This window comes from Oncorhynchus nerka, linkage group LG11 (assembly GCF_034236695.1).
Source record: "Oncorhynchus nerka isolate Pitt River linkage group LG11, Oner_Uvic_2.0, whole genome shotgun sequence".
NCBI lineage: Eukaryota > Metazoa > Chordata > Actinopteri > Salmoniformes > Salmonidae > Oncorhynchus > Oncorhynchus nerka.
The window spans coordinates 14,763,997-14,786,125 of NC_088406.1; the positions used below are offsets into that span (position 1 = coordinate 14,763,997).

The window sequence follows — 22,129 nt, forward strand, 5'->3', positions numbered from 1 at the left end:
CTGTAGTCCCCATCTCTCTACCACTAGACTCTATATCCATCTCTTGTTCTGTAGTCCCCATCTCTCTACCACTAGACTCCATATCCATATCTTGTTCTGTGCTACCCATCTCTCTACCACTAGACTCTATATCCATCTCTTGTTCTGTGGTCCTCATCTCTCTACCACTAGACTCTATATCCATCTCTTGTTCTGTAGCCCCCATCTCTCTACCACTAGACTCTATATCCATCTCTTGTTCTGTAGTCCCCATCTCTCTACCACTAGACTCTATATCCATCTCTTGTTCTGTAGTCCTCATCTCTCTTCCACTAGACTCTATATCCATCTCTTGTTCTGTAGTCCTCATCTCTCTACCACTAGACTCTATATCCATCTCTTGATCTGTAGTCCCCATCTATCTACCACTAGACTATATATCCATCTCTTGTTCTGTAGTCCCCATCTCTCTACCACTAGACTCTATATCCATCTCTTGTTCTGTAGTCCCCATCTCTCTACCACTAGACTCTATATCCATCTCTTGTTCTGTAGTCCCCATCTCTCTACCACTAGACTCTATATCCATCTCTTGTTCTGTAGTCCCCATCTCTCTACCACTAGACTCCATATCCATATCTTGTTCTGTGCTACCCATCTCTCTACCACTAGACTCTATATCCATCTCTTGTTCTGTGGTCCTCATCTCTCTACCACTAGACTCTATATCCATCTCTTGTTCTGTGGTCCTCATCTCTCTACCACTAGACTCTATATCCATATCTTGTTCTGTAGTCCCCATCTCTCTACCACTAGACTCTATATCCATCTCTTGTTCTGCGGTCCTCATCTCTCTACCACTAGACTATATATCCATCTCTTGTTCTGTAGTCTTCATCTCTCTACCACTAGACTCTATATCCATATCTTGTTCTGCAGTCCTCATCTCTCTACCACTAGACTCTATATTCATCTCTTGTTCTGTAGTCCCCATCTCTCTACCACTAGACTCTATATCCATCTCTTGTTCTGTAGTCCCCATCTCTCTACCACTATACTCTATATCCATCTCTTGTTCTGTAGTCCCCATCTCTCTACCACTAGACTCTATATCCATCTCTTGTTCTGTACTCCCCATCTCTCTACCACTAGACTCTATATCCATCTCTTGTTCTGTAGTCCTCATCTCTCTACCACTAGACTCTATATCCATCTCTTGTTCTGTAGTCCTCATCTCTCTACCACTAGACTCTATATCCATCTCTTGATCTGTAGTCCCCATCTCTCTACCACTAGACTATATATCCATCTCTTGTTCTGTAGTCCCCATCTCTCTACCACTAGACTCTATATCCATCTCTTGTTCTGTGGTCCTCATCTCTCTACCACTAGACTATATATCCATCTCTTGTTCTGTAGTCCTCATCTCTCTACCACTAGACTCTATATCCATATCTTGTTCTGCAGTCCTCATCTCTCTACCACTAGACTCTATATCCATCTCTTGTTCTGTAGTCCCCATCTCTCTACCACTAGACTCTATATCCATCTCTTGTTCTGTAGTCCCCATCTCTCTACCACTAGACTCTATATCCATCTCTTGTTCTGTAGTCCCCATCTCTCTACCACTATACTCTATATCCATCTCTTGTTCTGTAGTCCCCATCTCTCTACCACTAGACTCTATATCCATCTCTTGTTCTGTAGTCCCCATCTCTCTACCACTATACTCTATATCCATCTCTTGTTCTGTAGTCCCCATCTCTCTACCACTAGACTCTATATCCATCTCTTGTTCTGTAGTCCCCATCTCTCTACCACTAGACTCTATATCCATCTCTTGTTCTGTAGTCCCCATCTCTCTACCACTAGACTATATCCATCTCTTGTTCTGTAGTCCTCATCTCTCTTACCACTATACTCTATATCCATCTCTTGTTCTGCAGTCCTCATCTCTCTACCACTAGACTCTATATCCATCTCTTGTTCTGTAGTCCCCATCTCTCTACCACTAGACTCTATATCCATCTCTTGTTCTGTAGTCCCCATCTCTCTACCACTAGACTCTATATCCATCTCTTGTTCTGTAGTCCTCATCTCTCTACCACTAGACTCCATATCCATATCTTGTTCTGTGCTACCCATCTCTCTTCCACTAGACTCTATATCCATCTCTTGTTCTGTGGTCCTCATCTCTCTTACCACTAGACTCTATATCCATCTCTTGTTCTGTGTTCCTCATCTCTCTACCACTAGACTCTATATCCATCTCTTGTTCTGTGGTCCTCATCTCTCTACCACTAGACTCTATATCCATCTCTTGTTCTGTGGTCCTCATCTCTCTACCACTAGACTCTATATCCATCTCTTGTTCTGTAGTCCTCATCTCTCTACCACTAGACTCTACATCCATCTCTTGTTCTGTAGTCCCCATCTCTCTACCACTAGACTCTATATCCATCTCTTGTTCTGTAGTCCTCATCTCTCTACCACTAGACTCTATATCCATCTCTTGTTTTGTGCTACCCATCTCTCTACCACTAGACTCTATATCCATCTCTTGTTCTGTAGTCCTCATCTCTCTACCACTAGACTCTATATCCATCTCTTGTTTTGTGCTACCCATCTCTCTACCACTAGACTCTATATCCATCTCTTGTTCTGTAGTCCCCATCTCTCTACCACTATACTCTATATCCATCTCTTGTTCTGTAGTCCCCATCTCTCTACCACTAGACTCTATATCCATCTCTTGTTCTGTAGTCCCCATCTCTCTACCACTAGACTCTATATCCATCTCTTGTTCTGTAGTCCTCATCTCTCTACCACTAGACTCTATATCCATCTCTTGTTCTGTAGTCCCCATCTCTCTACCACTAGACTATATCCATCTCTTGTTCTGTAGTCCTCATCTCTCTTACCACTAGACTCTATATCCATCTCTTGTTCTGCAGTCCTCATCTCTCGACCACTAGACTCTATATCCATCTCTTGTTCTGTAGTCCCCATCTCTCTACCACTAGACTCTATATCCATCTCTTGTTCTGTAGTCCCCATCTCTCTACCACTAGACTCTATATCCATCTCTTGTTCTGTAGTCCCCATCTCTCTACCACTAGACTATATCCATCTCTTGTTCTGTAGTCCTCATCTCTCTTACCACTATACTCTATATCCATCTCTTGTTCTGCAGTCCTCATCTCTCTACCACTAGACTCTATATCCATCTCTTGTTCTGTAGTCCCCATCTCTCTACCACTAGACTCTATATCCATCTCTTGTTCTGTAGTCCCCATCTCTCTACCACTAGACTCTTTATCCATCTCTTGTTCTGTAGTCCTCATCTCTCTACCACTAGACTCTTTATCCATCTCTTGTTCTGTAGTCCTCATCTCTCTACCACTAGACTCTATATCAATCTCTTGTTCTGTAGTCCCCATCTCTCTACCACTAGACTCTATATCCATCTCTTGTTCTGTAGTCCCCATCTCTCTACCACTAGACTCCATATCCATATCTTGTTCTGTGCTACCCATCTCTCTACCACTAGACTCTATATCCATCTCTTGTTCTGTGGTCGTCATCTCTCTACCACTAGACTCTATATCCATCTCTTGTTCTGTGGTCATCATCTGTGTACCACTAGACTCTATATCCATCTCTTGTTCTGTGGTCCTCATCTCTCTACCACTAGACTCTATATCCATCTCTTGTTCTGTAGTCCTCATCTCTCTACCACTAGACTCTATATCCATCTCTTGTTCTGTAGTCCCCATCTCTCTACCACTAGACTCTATTTCCATCTCTTGTTCTGTAGTCCTCATCTCTCTACCACTAGACTCTATATCCATCTCTTGTTCTGTAGTCCTCATCTCTCTACCACTAGACTCTATATCCATCGCTTGTTCTGTGCTACCCATCTCTCTACCACTAGACTCTATATCCATCTCTTGTTCTGTAGTCCCCATCTCTCTACCACTAGACTATATATCCATCTCTTGTTCTGTAGTCCCCATCTCTCTACCACTAGACTCTATATCCATCTCTTGTTCTGTGCTACCCATCTCTCTACCACTAGACTCTATATCCATCTCTTGTTCTGTAGTCCCCATCGCTCTACCACTAGACTCTATATCCATCTCTTGTTCTGTGGTCCTCATCTCTCTACCACTAGACTCTATATCCATCTCTTGTTCTGTAGTCCCCATCTCTCTACCACTAGACTCTATATCCATCTATTGTTCTGTAGTCCTCATCTCTCTACCACTAGACTCTATATCCATCCCTTGTTCTGTGGTCCTCATCTCTCTACCAATAGACTCTATATCCATCTCTTGTTCTGTGGTCCTCATCTCTCTACCACTAGACTCTATATCCATCTATTGTTCTGTGGTCCTCATCTCTCTACCACTAGACTCTATATCCATCTCTTGTTCTGTAGTCCCCATCTCTCTACCACTAGACTCTATTTCCATCTCTTGTTCTGTAGACCTCATCTCTCTACCACTAGACTCTATATCCATCTCTTGTTCTGTAGTCCTCATCTCTCTACCACTAGACTCTATATCCATCTCTTGTTCTGCAGTCCTCATCTCTCTACTACTAGACTCTATATCCATCTCTTGTTCTGTAGTTCCCATCTCTCTACCACTAGACTCTATATCCATCTCTTGTTCTGTAGTCCTCATCTCTCTACCATTAGACTCTATATCCATTGCTTGTTAGAGAGTAATAGGATACGGCGCCTGTCAAATTTGATTGATTGCTGACCTTATGACCTGATGACCTGTACAGAATATGTGCCCCCGCCCCGCCCCCCCTGTTCGTGTGGTCATGTGTTAGAGGGTGTTTGAACTTTTGGGGCCCATGCCCCCCCCCTCCACCCCCCAGTTTTATCTCCCTTATGGTTGTTATCTATGAAGCAGGAATGTCTGGGGCTATAGATAGCGCTGGTGCTTCAGCATTATAAATGTCCAGAACAAGGCTTTCGAAACCCAGAACCGTAAACCCTATTTTTTAAACATGGATTTTGCGATCAGTGGTAAAGCTGTGATGACTGTAGCCTCGGAGGCAGGACCGCGTCTGAAACATCGAGAAAGGGCAAAGTATACAGCCGCAATATACGATGCACCAAAAGCGTTTTTAAACGTGTATAGAACCCAGATACCGCCCGCAACGGCGCTGAAAGATGAAGTGTTGATGTCTAATGGACAGCATTGGGGGCATCTGTTTGATTACTTGGCCTGTAGCGTGAAACTCTATACGTTAGCCGAAGGAGAAGAATATACCGACCAGAAATTAGGCGTGACTTATGATGTTGAAGACTGGACGGTTTTTCGACAGGTTTTGTGTCCCGAACTGAGCCGTATCACCAAGGGTTACAGCTTGTTCACAGGCTACGAGACCCGTTGGGAAGGTACCCGGACACCTCAGGAAGAGTATTTCACAGAGTTAAATTACAACGTATAAATGGACGGCCTTGCGGGTGCGTGGAATTTTACGTCAGCACCGAGGAAATCCAAACCAAAACATCAGGGCTGGCGGTTCGGACGGGGATTTCCGGCCGAATGCTTATACCCCTTAAAAGCTGGCCTTTAATGGAATTGCAAATGTTGGAGCTGTTGGACTCTCTGTTTGTACAGAGCCAAAAGCGCCAGAGCATTGTACGGATAAAGAAGTGCATAATATATACGAATCCTGAGGATTACGACTCAAAGCAACCCCAAGAAGATACAACGTCAGGAGAGGCAGCCCCCAAAGAAAGCGAGGTAAGCTGTGTTGTTAACCCCGCCCAGATACCCCGAGGGTTGGTTCAAGAATAAAAAGGCTGGTTCTTAAAACCTACAGTTCTTAACCTACGCATTGACCATGGATATTCCTAACGCATACCCGAACTCCGAAACGGCCTGGGCTCCCGACACTAAGGATTGTATGCCTCGCAGCCCTCCATTCTACTCCCCCCTGGCAAGACCCTCGACACCCCCTACCTGTACACAACCTGAGGACGTGTTTGATGGGGTGGTCAGTACTATTTTTGTTGACACAATCAAGGCCTCAGTAGCCGCGCTTTTAGACGTGGTGATTGGAGAATATATACGAGAAAAATGCATCGGTTGTGAGATTAATCACCCCAGCCAGCGAAGGCACCCCTGCCTATACGATCCCCCAAGATACTACTTCTTCAACAATTTTGAGGCGCTGGTGAAAAGACTTTGGTCCCGCCGGTTTATACCATCGCTGGTCAGAGCCCTGGAGGCTATGGGCCTTGTGCCGTCTATCCCCAGAGTTTACGGGGTAACCGAAGCGTTCCTACACGAGCTGAAGGAGGCGATTCACATACACCAGAAACTCAAAGAAATCCGACACACCCTGGTGGAGGATAACAAATACAGGGAGGCTGTGGTGTCGGATGTGTTGGCTTTCTGGCTCAATAAACCCCAAGAGCCCGAGTGACATTTTTGTTATTTAGATGTAGAGCAATGGGTAACTATATGTATACGATGTTAGATAGAATAAATACATTTTTTCTTTTGAGAGAACTTACAAGTGTTATGCATCAAATTATTGAAAATAAAGTGAACAATGTCTCGTTCTACAAAACCCCAATTCCAGGGCTAATGTAGAGCGTGTTTTGAAAATGGACCAAATCATGACTCATGTACGCCATGCTGGCGAGGTTCTACAATGGACACAAATGGTAACCCGGCTTGGTGGTGATTCTGAAGAACTAGAAACAACCTTGTCTAAGATTTTACTTTATTTGTTTGAAACACCCTTTAATTGTACCATGTATCATATTTGTTGTTTATATACTTTTATAGCGGATGTGTCTGTTGTAAAAATTCAGCGAAACAAACCTGTTAATCTAACCCAAATATACAAGGTTTTACATGATTCGATCATAGAGAAAGGGGGGGCATGTATCCTGCAACGAATTAGGGATTGTCTGTATACGTAATACCTAATGTTTTCATGAAAATAAAAATCCCAAAAATTAAAATGAAATGTTGTTGTTATTTGAAAGTGGCTCATTAACATTATTGTACCTCAGAGAGGCAAGAAGGATGGCAGAGCAGATTTTGAAAAACATTTATTATAATCCCTCTAACCCGGGGTCTTATGGTGGTAAGGAGCGTTTACAGCGCGCTTTAGCCGAAGAAACAGGTCACAGGTTAAGCGATGCTAAAGTCACTGAGTGGCTATCCGAACAAGATGCGCACACTCTACATAAACCCGTGAGAAAACATTTTCCTAGAAATAGAGTTTTCTCTACACACCCATTGTCCCAATTTCAGGCGGATCTATGTGACATGCAGGCCCTTGCAGATAAAAATGAAGGAAACCGCTACATGCTAACGGTCATAGATATTTTCTCTAAAATAGCTTTTGTCCGGGTCTTAAAGAATAAGAGCGGCGCTGAGGTGACCAGGGCATTTGCCTCTATCTTGAAGGAAGAGGCGCCCCCAAGAAAGTGCAGACCGATGGCGGAAAATAATTTTTAATAAGACCTTTCAGAAACTAATGAAAAAGCACAATATAGTACATTTTGCTACAGGATCGGATTTGAAAGCTTCTGTGGTTGAACGCTTTAACAGGACTCTGAAGGAGAGGATGTGGCGCTATTTTACAGCGCACAACATGCATAGATATATCGATATAGTTCAAGATTTAGTAATTGCGTATAACAATAGTTATCATAAAAGTATAAGGATGAAACCCTCCGAAGTCTCTTCGGAAAACTCTTTTCAAGTCTTTAAAAATCTGTATGGTTTGCTCCTCTTCGCCGTAAGAAAAAAATACATTTTAAATTTATTGTGGGGACTTGGTTCGTATATCCAAGTTGAGGGGTGTTTTCGATAAAAATACGTGCAAGGATACAGTGATGAGCTTTTCACGGTTACAGAATGTCTGCCGCGCATACCCCGGTCTACATATTAAAAGATTATGACGGGAAACTTATAACGGGATCTTTTTATGAGCAGGAATTACAGAAGGTAACGGTTGGTAAAGACAAGGTGTTTCACGTAGAGGAGATTTTAGATCAAAAGAGAGAGAAAGGTCAAAAATGGGTGCTGGTTCGCTGGAAAAACTGGCCGCTAAAATTCAACAGCTGGGTATTAGAGAAGGATGTAGTGGAGGCATCAGGGGTTAATTTAAACCCCCATGTATGATAAAATACATCCTCATTCGGGTGTACAACGGAGGGCATAATGGAACACAGCGGCTTCTACCTGACTCTCCCCAGTAATGCGTCAGCACACATATATCGTAATAATCAGAGTTCTAATTATACAACCAATTTTCCAAAGCCTATAGAGTTATCAGAGGCCTGGGAAGTAGGGCTCAGCGAGATTACATACCCCCATAGCTGGTATAATATCAAAGATAAGGACCGGGAATTTTATTTCAAAAAGTTAACGGAACCTGCTAAATTTATTAAGGTTAAAAAAGGGTTCTATAGAACCGTCGAAAGGCTCGTCTCCGAGTTGAATGAACGGCTATCGCAGAACAGTATGGAAATATTCCTGATGTACAACCCTATAAATAAAAGGGTACAAATCTCAGGAGATGCTTCCGGGGGGGATAAAGACCAGTGGTAATTTAGCCTACATGTTAGGGATGGGGCCCAATACATGGACGTATGTGAGAGATAAATTATTCCCATTCCCCGCGGATATACATGCAGGATTTTACAACATATTTGTGTATACCGACATCATATCCTATCAAAGGGTCGGAGACAGCTGTGTGCCACTCCTGAGAACGGTTCATATAGATGGAAAGGATGGGGACATCGTCACTGTCACCTACGACAAGCCACACTACGTACCTGTAAGCAAGAAATATATTGAAAACATTCTTGTTGAGCTTAAAACGGATCAGAACGAAAACATTGAATTTACTTATGGTAAAACGATTGTAAAACTCCACTTTAGACCAACCAAAACCTCTCTACATATATAATATTAGTATTATATATTTTATATACATAATACATCTAAATTAAAATTATGGAACACCAACACCTCGACCCTAACAGGTATGTCACATACTATGTGGATCAAGTGGGTAATGGGTTACCAGGATATTATGGATCGCCCACCATGTATGGTTCGGGGATCGGAGGGATATTTCGTAATCTCTTTAGGATGGTTTTACCGTTTATGAAGAGAGGCTTCAGCATAGCCAAACCGCATTTAAAATCAGCAGCAAAAAATATAGTAAGTGAGGTTGTCGCCATTGCGATAAACAGAAGGGCGTCACCAGATGTCGAGAGTCAAGAAGGCTCGGGGTCGATGATGTTGTCTCGAAGACCGAATAAGAGACCGCCAGGTATAAGGCGAAGACTTGAGCCTAAAAACGGCGGTTAACGGTTCAAAGAAACTCAGTTAGTCAAAGACGGGGTAAAGTGAGGAGGTCTGGACCAAAAACGGTAAAAAGAATACTCGGAAGTATTTTCTAAAAGAACAAGCACCATGGCTCTTTTACACCGCATGTCCTCTGAAGCTATAAAAACAGAGCTCGATCTTTTCACGGCCCCCTTAACCCAACATTCAGTAGAGAGGTCCAGTTATGTGGACATAGCCCCACTCTCTGCCATTACAGACAACGGCCCCATAGAGTTTTTCATACCAGGCAACGGTGACAACTATCTGGACCTCAACAACACCTTGGTGCATTTGCGTCTAAAAGTTACCAAAAGAGATGGTACTGATATTGCAAACGATGCCAAAGTGAGTCTCATTAATTACCCAGTGGCCACCATCTTTTCCCAAGTGGATGTGACTTTGGGGGAACGGCTAATCAGTCAAAGCAGTGCCACATACCCCTACCGTGCCATCATGGAATGCTTACTCAACTACTCTGAAGACACTCTCAAGACCCAATTCAGCGCAGGGCTTTTTAGCAAGGATACTGCAGGAGGCTCTATGGAATCGACAGACCCATCCACAGGTGCAAATAAAGGCCTGGCCGCCCGGGCTCGCTACTGTGCAGAATCTCGAGAGTTTCATCTGCTAGGCCCTATACACTCTGACATTTTCTTTCAAGAACGTTTACTCTTAAATGCGGTTGATTTAAGACTAAAATGAACCAGGGCCAAGGATGAGTTTTGCCTAATGTCTGCAACGGATGGGGACTTTAGTTTAAAAGTGTTGGGGGCCATGCTTTTTATTAAAAAAGTATCGGTTTCTCCGGCAGTTCGTCTGGGTCACTCACAGGCTTTGCTGAAAGGAAATGCCCTTTACCCTCTCCAAAGAATTACCATGAAAACCTTTAGCATACCTGTGGGCAGCAGAATCTGCAGTCAAGAAAACCTATTTCTAGGCCCTTTACCGCGATACGTATTATAGGTTTGGTTGATCACGCCTCCAATACGGGCAGCTTAAATAAAAACCCCTTTAATTTTCAACACTTCAATGCAGAGTATGTCGCTCTGTGTCAGGACGGACGTCAGGTCCCTGCTAAGGCTTTCCAACCGCAATTTAATAACAACATATCTGTGCGAGAATTTTACAATCTATTCCTGGCTACCGGGAGGCATCTAAAAGATCTCTCTTTACCTATTGACAGAAATGATTTTGCCGAGGGTTACACAATGTATGCTTTCAATTTATCCCCAGATGATGACACCTCAGGAAATCTTTCTGTGGTGTCCCAAGGTAACCTCAGGCTGGAAATGCGTTTCCGTACACCTTTAGCCTGTACGGTTAGCATGATTGTTTATGCCTGCTCTGATTCAATCTTGGAGGTGAATAGCCGAAGACAGGTTTTAGTAGATTATTATTAAGGATCGTTGAGCAAAAGACATGAATACCCAAGAGTTGGAAGGGCTGATGAGCCGACTGATTGGAAAATAATTTTGCGGAGTGTTGGCTTGTGATGAATTACCTATGGAGAAATGGAAGGTGCGGCCTGCAATGTTTATTGTCAATACCCATCCTAAAAACATGCCGGGTGAACATTGGCTAGCTGTGACCTTAGAAGAGGAAGGAGGAAGAAAAATCTCAACTTTTTTTGATTCCTATGGTTTCCCACCCGGTTTTTCACATTTCCCCAAATCTATTAAAGAATTTCTGACCAAAAATGGCTCAAAGATATACTACAATATCAAACAGGTGCAAGATACCCTTTCAACGACATGCGGTCAACACTGTGTATTCTACCTATGCCAAAGAGCCCGGGAGTTTCTTTTGAAGATGTTATGTCTCTTTATAAGGATGATTTAAGAAGTAATGATAAAGTTGTAGCTTGTTTTGTTAGAAAATATCAAAAGTGTTCAAATGTGTATCCTCTAAGAACGTGTAATCAAGGCGTATGCTCACGCCAAATGTTTCAAGAATGCCACAAATGTTAAATTGCTTATTTTTCAAATAAAATTTATTGAATTTAATCATAGTCATTCAAAAGTCATTCAAAAGGCTAACCACCCAGAGAGATCGGGATTAGGGAAAGGTCCAGAGGCGTTCAGGGGGTAAATGGGTTATCGTCATTCATTTCATAAGGATGCGAGGGTTTTGGGGCATCTTTAGGGGTGCTGTATCTCGGTGACGGTTTGTGTTTTAAAGAGTGAATCTGTTGCCGAATCTTATAGTTGGGTACACCCGAGAGGGGTATGTTGAGGATGGCCAGGGCCTTAAGAAACTGAAGCCACCCTGGAGGTCTTCGGTCATCAGCCACCTTGTGGGCAGATGTGGTACTTTTAAGCAAGTCAAGTATATGTGACCCCTTGACAACAGCCCCTGAAGGATAAACTCTCCTTTGTCATTCCAAGTAGCTGCCCCATTTGAGTCTTTTAGCTTGTTCATAATGTAGCTAACATTTTTCCTGTTACGTGCCGGAACATGGGTTAACAAGTCATGCATAACTTTATCTTCAACAGGCATTTGATCTTCAGATGGTAAGCTCGCAGGTACCGGCCTTACAGGGGCGTGGCTCTCGCGAGGCTCGTCATCTTTTAAAGGGTCCTGTAGGGAAATAGTTAAATGGCCTGTCTCTCTCTCCCCTTGTTTCACCAAGGACAAATACCTTTGCAAGAGGTTTGTGTATTTTTGGACCTTATCATAGGGGTTCAATCCTTTTTGATTCAAAATATCCTTCATGGCCGTATCCAAATCATTTTCCGCTGTTTGTCTGATATTTTCGGGGGGCCCCTGCATTTGTTTTTTTAAGTCTATCCAACTCTTGTTGTGGCACCAGATACATTTTATTGGCCATCACCCTATGTGTTCAACCACCACGTCGGGCTGCAATAAGGCTGGTGATGAAGGGCACGGCTATACTTAGTAAAGGTAGAATAAAACCGCCAGACTGTTGTATGCTATGTCGTTTCTTTTGAAGACTGACCCTTTTATTGGCAAAGAGCTTGATCGAGGTCTTTTGTCTCTTTAATTTTTCAATTGTGTCAGGGTGAGTGGAATGCGTCCTTTGAGAAGATTCAAAGCAATCTCACATAGGGATAATATGAGATCTGAAGAACAGTGACCCAAGATGGCCTTCCGTTCATTAGATGTAGCCCCAACTAGGCTTCTCAAGAGGGCAAGTTTCTTTTTAAACGCAGAGACATAGCGGCTACTTTTTTTTTAGGAATGTACACAGCCGGCCACTCCCACGGGAACAGACCGGTTCGTAGCCTCAGGTGTTCTGGAGTATTTGCTTTTAAATCCACGATTAAATAAGAAAATGGCGCTTGGGTTGCGTCCTCGTAGCTCTCCATAAAGTAGGATTTCCTTCCCGGGTACATCTGCTGAGCTAGAGTGTTAATTTGTAGTTTGTCTCTAGGATTTTTGAACAAAACCATGTAATTGGCGTTCAAACTGATGGTGCGGCTATTTTTACCTTGGTGAAACACATTCTGCACCAAGTAAAGCACGGACAGGTTTCTATGATGCGTATATTGGGTAAACGCTCGGGCAATTTCGGGATGTTCGCTACCTGCAAATAGCATATCGTCCAAAACCAACAGATTGTTTTTATGAGGAGGTAAAAGTTCATCATCAGACAGGGTATCAGGTATTCCTTCAACAAACTTGATTTTTATTGTCTTCAACAATTCATCATACAGAGGTTGATAACATGAATAACACCACACAACATTATCAGGCTTTTGAGATAACACATGTTCAGAATTCTCTAAAATACTTTTTACAAAACAAGTTTTACCACTATTCGAAGGCCCTGCGATTAAGGCCGAAAATGGTAGTTGCAACCGGGGGTCAAAACCTTCTACAGCAGTCATTATATCTTAAGCTTTAAGACCCCTGTAGCTTGTAGCATAAGTCAACACCCAAAGGGGGTAATGTGGTCCTGTCAGGCAAAAAGCAGTCTCTTGTCATAGACAACCCTGAATCTTTTAGTAAGTGGGGCCTTCCTCAGATTGAAGCCCTTTATTATACACAACAATCTTTTTGTAGGAGCTCCTAAATCTCAAAGTCACTATTCCTGTCATTTAGGAACCACCCCTCAAACAAACGTGTGATTGATTCCTAGTTTTTACACGAGGTGTATTTTTTTTCATAGTTTTTGAGTCACGCCTGACACACTGCGGCCTGTAGCATAAGTCAGTAGCCATAGGGCAATGTAGTCCCGTCAGGCAAAAGCACTCTCTTGTCATAGACAACCTTGAATCTTTTAATGAGTGGGGCATTCCTCAGATGGAAGCCCTTTTTATCCCTAACAATCTTTTTGTAGGAGCTCAAAATCTCCAAGTCACTATTCCTGTCATTTAGGAACCCCTCGACCAAGCGTGTGATTGATTCCAAGTTTACACGCTGGGCATTTTCATAGTTTTGAGTCACTCCTTTGGCTTTCAGTACCACGTGATTCTTTAGCGTTCTAAAAGCATAGCTTTTGGGCCCACAGGATGACCATTCTGTGATATGGTCACCCTCTGCGAGTTCGCTCGTTAAGCCACCCAGATAGTTGCTGAGTGGGGGGCTCCAATCCCCTGGTTTGCTTACATAGACCACAGAGTCTGTGTCGTGGTAAAGTACCCGCCTCTGAAGCTGCTCCATGAGCCTGTACAGTTCAAGTCGGCCATAGGCCGTGGTAAATGCTGCAAGAAACACATTTACATTACCCGGGGGGTAGAACCCACTTCTTGTTACGTCGCCATTGCACCAAGGCAATGTCTTGACTCAAGAATGAAAAATGTGAAATTTCGTATTGGTCCGAAAAAATGAATTCCAAAAATTCTTCAGGGTCTTTAATAATCGACGTTGTCAACATATTACACCTCTGCGCTAATTTGCCCCAAAGCGAATTTAGGTACAATTTCGACACATTTCGTTTGGTTTTGTTGACCTCTATTCTGTCAGGGTCAAGAAGGATGCCTTCTCTGTCATGATAGTCTTGAATGTACCTGTCTTTACTTTCTTGATCTGTGACCGATGCAGGATAGCCTGAAGCCATTTGCTTACATCTCAAGAAGGTCTTGATGTACTCTTTAAAAAGAGTGTCTGATTTCTTTGGAAAGTTCCATACTTCAAAGATTTTGGCCACACGATACCCCATCTCTAAAGCCTTAGAGAATTCAGCTGTGACCCATACACCTGTCAGTGCTCTTTCTTGATCTGTGTGATCACATGGGGTTTGTTGTATGTTTTCACTGCAGGTGCGACAAAGGGGAAAGAAAAGTTTTCCTTGAGGGCCCCTGTAAGGCAACACAGGTATAAACAAACCCCTTGGAGGGTAGACTGTTGCTTTGATCAGACCAAAATAGTTTTGAGGTAAGTCAAAATCACGATGAATAATTTCAGGATGACCTATAGGATAGCATGAGGAACTCATTACATGCGGATAAAGGGATGTAAAATCCACATAGCCTATTGTCTCGTCGGGTTGCGCTACATACCTCAATGTCAAAGCATTGGTACGGCCGCCATACAAGGCCTGTCTTGGCTCCAGAGGTTCTGGGATGTCAAAGCTGGAAAGGAATGCTTGAACATGAGGATCAGACTTTTTGAGGGCTGTCCATTCGTGCTCCCACAAAACAACCACTTTTAGACCGTAAGTAGCCTGTAACGAATCAACTTTGTCTTGAAACTCTTCGTACATTTCCCCAAAAGTCTTTTGGGTTAGGACACATATGTTCTGGGGCACAAAGCAAGATTTGCAACCATGGAAGAAACAACCGTTGTACTCATACACGGTCTCAACCCCGTCAATCTTGGTGTAGCCATCTACATGGTAAGAGCCAAACGCCTTCTCCCCTCGATTCAAAGCATGTTGAATAAAAATGTCTTTATCCTGGGCCATATACTCTAGCCATTGAATGGACCCACTAGAGTAGGCCTTGAACTGGCGTCGGTAGTTGTCAGGCGAGGGGATCGCTATAGAGGATGTCGGCATATAGTGTGTACGGTATGTTTTCATGCATGCCGATGCAATCGTTGTACAACTCCAAGGGTCAATACCTGCATCTTTGATTACCTCTTCTCTGAATCTGAGGCATCCTTCACGAAGTATAACCACATCATTGTCACAGTATGATTCCATCTCTTTATGGAAATCAAAGGTGCCATGTCTTACTGTCTCATACCAAGTCATGAATCTCTCTCGCTCTTTGGGAGACATTTGATCACACCCATACATTTCTGGGCTGGGATATGATCCTATATAGTGTAGATTCTCCTCAGATGTGAAGAAGTGGGGGAACCAGCCTTTCACAGAGTTTTCAAAACCCAAGGCCTCTGGCATTTGAGCCAATCTCATGGGTAAGAAGCTTAAACTGTCAATGTATCTCTGGTTGAAGGCGGGATCTACAAAACACAGGATTTTACTCCCTTGCGCTAGGACCCTCGGCGCTATGCCTTGCTTTATCAAGGGGTTCAGAAGAAGGTACGAGTCGTAGGCTCTAGCATTGTGCGCTATGAACGTAAAGTTTCGGTACTGTGGTTTTCTAAAATGTTTTAGAAAGAGTAGTGCACAATTGGATCCTTCTGCAGACCACTTTTCCCCGTGAATGTCATGGTAGATACAAAAATAGGCAAATGATCCCCGACTGTTGATTTGTCTCAAAATCATAGAACACATATTTCTCTGAAGGTTCATCTTCAGCCAAGGGCTGAATATAACACTCGTGTGTCACTTCTTGAACCACTTCAGCATTTCTGCTTTTCAGACCCCCTTTACAGATTGGACACTGTAGGATTCCACAAACATGTGGTTTAGGGCTATCTATTTTAAGGCTGTAATTGCAATGACATTTTGGGCATTTCTTGTTAATGGCACAAATGCTTACAGATTTACCGGCCTTAGGGTGCCATGTTTCAATTTTGTGTTTATCGTAACAGTAGGTCGAACGACATGTGCGATGGCAATCCTCACAAGGTGTCAAGTTTAGGGTCTGCATAGGGCACTCGGCATCCTGACATACCGAACAGTTATAACGGCACGAGTGCCCCCTTTCGGCTGTAGCCGGTATGGCAGGATCTACACACATAGGTTGCCCTAGGAACGCCGTGACGTTTGTAACGGCATAGTAATGTTCGTTTTGCACATAAAAGTACAGAATCTGGGGGTGCGGTTGGGGGGTGTTTTGGAACTTCAAGAGAGCTGCATTAGCTCTACTGTGGTACAAAACCACAATCTTGATATTCAGAAGGTTTTCAAATTTGACAATGTCTGAGAATGCCACGCCTTCATGGATCCCGAGACCCACCGCCGTTTGGATCTCTCTAGCCTTTTGCAATGCCGTCAGATCAGTACATCCGGGGTTAAGTAAATGCGCTAGGCCTATTGCAAAACATAGCTTATTATCGGGATTGTGAACGTTTATGAGGTAGGCCCTTTTATTGCTTATGATTTCTGACTGCATTAGGCTATCAAGCTTCCTTCTCTGCCCCCGCCCCCTGTGGTTGACGTATTATTTGCACTACAAGCTCTAGGGTTCGATCGGCTATGATGGCTAAATTTGACTGAACAAGGCGTTCTACCAGCGCTGTAAATTGTTCAAGATCTGCTTCGCCATTGGGTAAAATAAGAGATACTGAATTATGCAGGCTATCTCCACATATTTCCAACTGTAAGACATCACGAGGTTCGCCATAATCTCTTGCTGTTTCTAACAGGTCATTCAGAGTGTCCATTATCATCATGTAAAATACAGCATAGTCAAGATTCTGATTCACACATAGGAAATTGAAAAACTGTCGAATCTCTGTATTGTTGAATTTATTCCTGTAAACAACCCTGACACGTCTATCCTGAACATCTGCAGCCAGATTTATTAGATAATTGTCCAATTCCCCAAAAACATATTGTGGCGTTTCTAACTCTACGGACCTAGGCGTTACGGGTTGTTCTATCGTTGTCGGGGTTATCGGGGCCGAAATTGTCTGACTCGCGTTCATACGATTAATTAAGGTTATGAGTGCTTCGGGAATCTGGGATAACATGTTTTCCTCAACCCCCCCTGACTGGTTCATACGATTAATCATTTCTAAGAGTTCGGCTGGAATCTGTGTTAATATGCATTCATCTAACGTTCCTGAATCGTTCATACGTCTTATAACTTCTAGGAGTTCGTCTGGAATCTGGGATAAGAGGCTTTCAACTGTCTCCCCGTGTTGCGTTAGTTCTGCCATTTTTTTTGGGGATAATTAAGAGTGTTCGTTTTTTTTCTTTCTGTAATGGTTGGTGTTACATGTATGATTTTAGCGTCTGTATTTGTGTTTTTTAATGGGGTTGCTGTTTAACATGCGTGGAATTGTTCTATGCCAGAATAACATATCGTCTCTGTACTGTCTCTCAATTAAATCCCCCAGTCGTTTGTATAGCAAAACATTCCTCGATTTCAAAGCCCTGGAAAATAATGTGAAAAACCTTTCTTGTTCGTCTGCAGGTATTGAGGCCGTAGAATTGACTGGGTCTATAAGGTTGGCCGCATCACAGAATAGCTGGTCATCAACATCTGACATGTCATTAAAAACAGGTCTCTTGGGTGTTTCATTCGGAATGCTCGGGGGCGCCGGAATCCCCCAGCTCTAGATTTATGTGGTCGTCTGTGCCGTTTTTCGCCGGTGCGGAGTCTGAATGAAAATAATACATACATAATTACGTTATTAGATATAAAAATATATATGTTAGCTACATACAAATGTCAAATACCTTTCCGTTATAATAATATATATTAACAGTACATAGTTAAAATACCTCGGCTTTTTTGGCGCTTGTTGTGACGAATCGCCGAAACCGGGGGTGTGTGACTTTTTCCCTCTAGCTTTCCCGATTCTGCTGGATCTGTCTCCGGGTAGTCTGAAAAAACATTATTTGTCCTTGTTTTAACATAGGCTATCAACAGATCTATAACTAATAAAAAGGCTGATAACTAATAACAAAACTGTATAATGGTCCCATACCTTGTCCCTGGAGCGCCGGCTCGTGAAGCAGCAAGTTCCCGGCCCAACAGTAGTTTTCGGGTGGGCTTGATTCGGAGCAGTGTACTTGGGCCACAGTTGATCGTTGCCTGTTGGGGTCTGGAATATGTCGGGAGGGGGTCGATGTTCCCTGGATTCGCGGTGAGTTTGAAAAAGCGCTCGTACAGAACGGTAGAATTGCATCAAAGTCCTGCGTGTCAGCTGGCCATAACGCATCCTTTATCATAAAGGGCTGTATGTCGGCTGTAAATACATAAAAATAGATTTAAAAAATAGTACAACCTATTTTTAAAATGTTTATATATAAATATTTCTTGGGTATGTGTTTAATTATAAGGACTTACAACGAAAAAAGGCCGTTGGTGATTATCTGCCAGACTTTTGCTCCTGCGAACCCCCATCATGTTCCAGATCGGGTAAATCGCGTAAAAGCTGCGTAAATGTCGGGGATCCTAGATTCCATTAGACAATGTTAACAGTTATACGCTATATCTACACTTTTTTTATTTTTAAACCTATATTGGGCTTTTTTTTTAAATACCCAAATAACTAGGGTTTAATATTCCAATAATATTCAAACAAATCTTAAAATATGTTTTTTTTTCATTTACTCACCTTCAGAAATATCCATTATGCGAGATTCCCTTATTCCGAATATTATTATTATTATTTTAATCTGTCCGTGCAGCTCAATATTCGGGCCTTTATGTTTGCGCTAAAGCAATGCTGACAACGTTAAAAAATAGTTCTGTCCCTAACTATCTAAAAGTTCGGAATGAGTTTTTTGAGAGATGTATGCTACACGCCAACAACAGGCGGGGATGTCGTGACATTCTGTCTGCAAACCGGGTGTGTGGGGGCCGCAGATTAGAGATATCTATGTTTAACCCCCGCTGTTCGGCTGATATCTCGACATGCCTTATGCATGATAGTGCACACCTTGTTTCAAACGGTTCTCTACAGATAAGAGTTCTGGGACCCCCCCCAACTTTAGGATTTTCACACACACACACACACACACACACACACACACACACACACACACACACCTGTTGCTCCGCCTCAAGAACCCTCCCACACACACACACACAAACACTCGGATTCTATTTTACTTCGTGACAGAGTTGGAATAAGTTGTTAAATAGGTTTTTCCCATAGTTAAAGGGTGAGATACCGTTTTTAAACATTCCTTTTATTGAATTCCAAAATATTTCGTACAACCTTTAAGACATGTTTGAATTAAGTAACCCATTTGAATAATATTTAAACATGCAGCACACGTGTTTTATGTAAAAATAAAAAAACCTTGGATGCAGGTCTTTGTACATTATTACAAACTTTAATAAAACGTAACGTTCATAACATACCCAATGTAGGAATAGACTATAAAATAATACATGTTTTTTTTCAGATCTTACAGTTGTCTGCGCCAGACCCTAGCTTGAGAGAAAAGAGCTCTACCCCTTAGTTAAATGGGGGGGTATACATTTTCAAAAATTAACACCTACATTTTAACACACCTTATAATTCAACATTTATTTTAACTATTTCTTACAGATATATGGGGTCCTGTTAGCCCTGAACATTATCCGTTTCCAATTCCCCATCACAAAGTCTTTTCCGCGCTCCGTCGAAGCTCTGTCCACTTTCCTGCCAGGGAAAGATCCGCCTTCGAACTTGTTGTTCTTCCGGTGTATGTCTCAACGATAACCTAGGCCATCGTCGTAATTGTTCACGATTTTCGAAAAGACTGTCCAGCTTATTCATCAGGGTTCGGAAAATGTGGTAATCGCGCCATTTAAAACTGAACATTATTTGAAAAAATTTTACATCCTTGCATGCTTTGGAGGATACATATGGACTGACCGTTTTCGTAGCATTTGACCTGTCAAATTGTTCACATGCTAAAATTGTCACTCTGGAGTCCGGGGTATAGCCCATGGATGTGACTCTCAGGGCCATTAGGTCCTGACGTCCACAGACTTGTTCTTCCAGCGCATATCCTGGCAGCCTTGAAGCACTCAGGGCACGTTCCATTTGACACAAAGCTAGCCTTATTTTAAGCCATTCTCGCATCCTTAGCGCTAGAGAAAAAGGCTCGGGTTCTGCACGATAAAAGGGTTGGGACACGCTGTCTGTGAATATCTTAACCGTAGATTCCTCCGGGTTGAATATGTACGAAATATGGCCCTCGCTTGTACACAGAAATCCGTTAAAACATTCGGGAGCCTCTACCAAAATATCCTCCAAGCTTTTGGCGTTGGGTTCGTGACATGAGCTACAGAGCACTCCGAGAATTCCCCTTGTAGACATATTTTTAGATGCTTAATATTCAGGTCTTAAAAAATGGCTTGTTCTAGCCATTTATAATGCTGAGGCCCCAGCGCTATCTATAGCCCCAGACATTCCTGCTTCATAGATAACAACCATAAGGGAGATAAAACTGGGGGGTGTAGGGGGGGCATGGGCCCCAAAAGTTCAAACACCCTCTAACACATGACCACACGAACAGGGGGGGGCGGGGCGGGGGCACATATTCTGTACATGTCATCAGGTCATAAGGTCAGCAATCAATCAAATTTGACAGGCGCCGTATCCTATTACTCTCTCTTGTTCTGTGCTACCCATCTCTCTACCACTAGACTCTATATCCATCTCTTGTTCTGTAGTCCCCATCTCTCTACCACTAGACTCTATATCCATCTCTTGTTCTGTGGTCCTCATCTCTCTACCACTAGACTCTATATCCATCTCTTGTTCTGTGGTCATCATCTCTGTACCACTAGACTCTATATCCATCTCTTGTTCTGTGGTCCTCATCTCTCTACCACTAGACTCTATATCCATCTCTTGTTCTGTAGTCCTCATCTCTCTACCACTAGACTCTATATCCATCTCTTGTTCTGTAGTCCCCATCTCTCTACCACTAGACTCTATTTCCATCTCTTGTTCTGTAGTCCTCATCTCTCTACCACTAGACTCTATATCCATCTCTTGTTCTGTAGTCCTCATCTCTCTACCACTAGACTCTATATCCATCGCTTGTTCTGTAGTCCTCATCTCTCTACCACTAGACTCTATATCCATCGCTTGTTCTGTGCTACCCATCTCTCTACCACTAGACTCTATTTCCATCTCTTGTTCTGTAGACCTCATCTCTCGACCACTAGACTCTATCCATCTCTTGTTCTGTAGTCCTCATCTCTCTACCACTAGACTCTATATCCATCTCTTGTTCTGCAGTCCTCATCTCTCTACCACTAGACTCTATATCCATCTTTTGTTCTGTAGTCCCCATCTCTCTACCACTAGACTCTATATCCATCTCTTGTTCTGTGGTCCTCATGTCTCTACCACGAGACTCTATATCCATCTCTTGTTCTGTAGTCCCCATCTCTCTACCACTACACTCTATATCCATCTCTTGTTCTGTGCTACCCATCTCTCTACCACTAGACTCTATATCCATCTCTTGTTCTGTAGTCCCCATCTCTCTACCACTAGACTCTATATCCATCTCTTGTTCTGTGGTCCTCATCTCTCTACCACTAGACTCTATATCCATCTCTTGTTCTGTAGTCCCCATCGCTCTACCACTAGACTCTATATCCATCTCTTGTTCTGTGGTCCTCATCTCTCTACCACTAGACTCTATATCCATCTCTTGTTCTGTAGTCCTCATCTCTCTACCACTAGACTCTATATCCATCTCTTGTTCTGTAGTCCCCATCTCTCTACCACTAGACTCTATATCCATCTCTTGTTCTGTAGTC

General features: G+C 42.8%; 1 long non-coding RNA gene across 1 annotated transcript; it reads right to left on the reverse strand.

Moving 5' to 3' along the window:
- Positions 1-17,661: 17,661 nt before the first annotated feature.
- LOC135573909 (uncharacterized) lies at positions 17,662-20,915 on the reverse strand. The gene is made up of 4 exons (XR_010464998.1): positions 19,912-20,915; positions 18,339-18,599; positions 18,133-18,234; positions 17,662-18,008 (listed from the first exon to the last, which is right to left on the reverse strand). It is a non-coding gene; the product is annotated as an uncharacterized LOC135573909 (long non-coding RNA).
- Between the last annotated feature and the right edge of the window lie 1,214 nt (positions 20,916-22,129).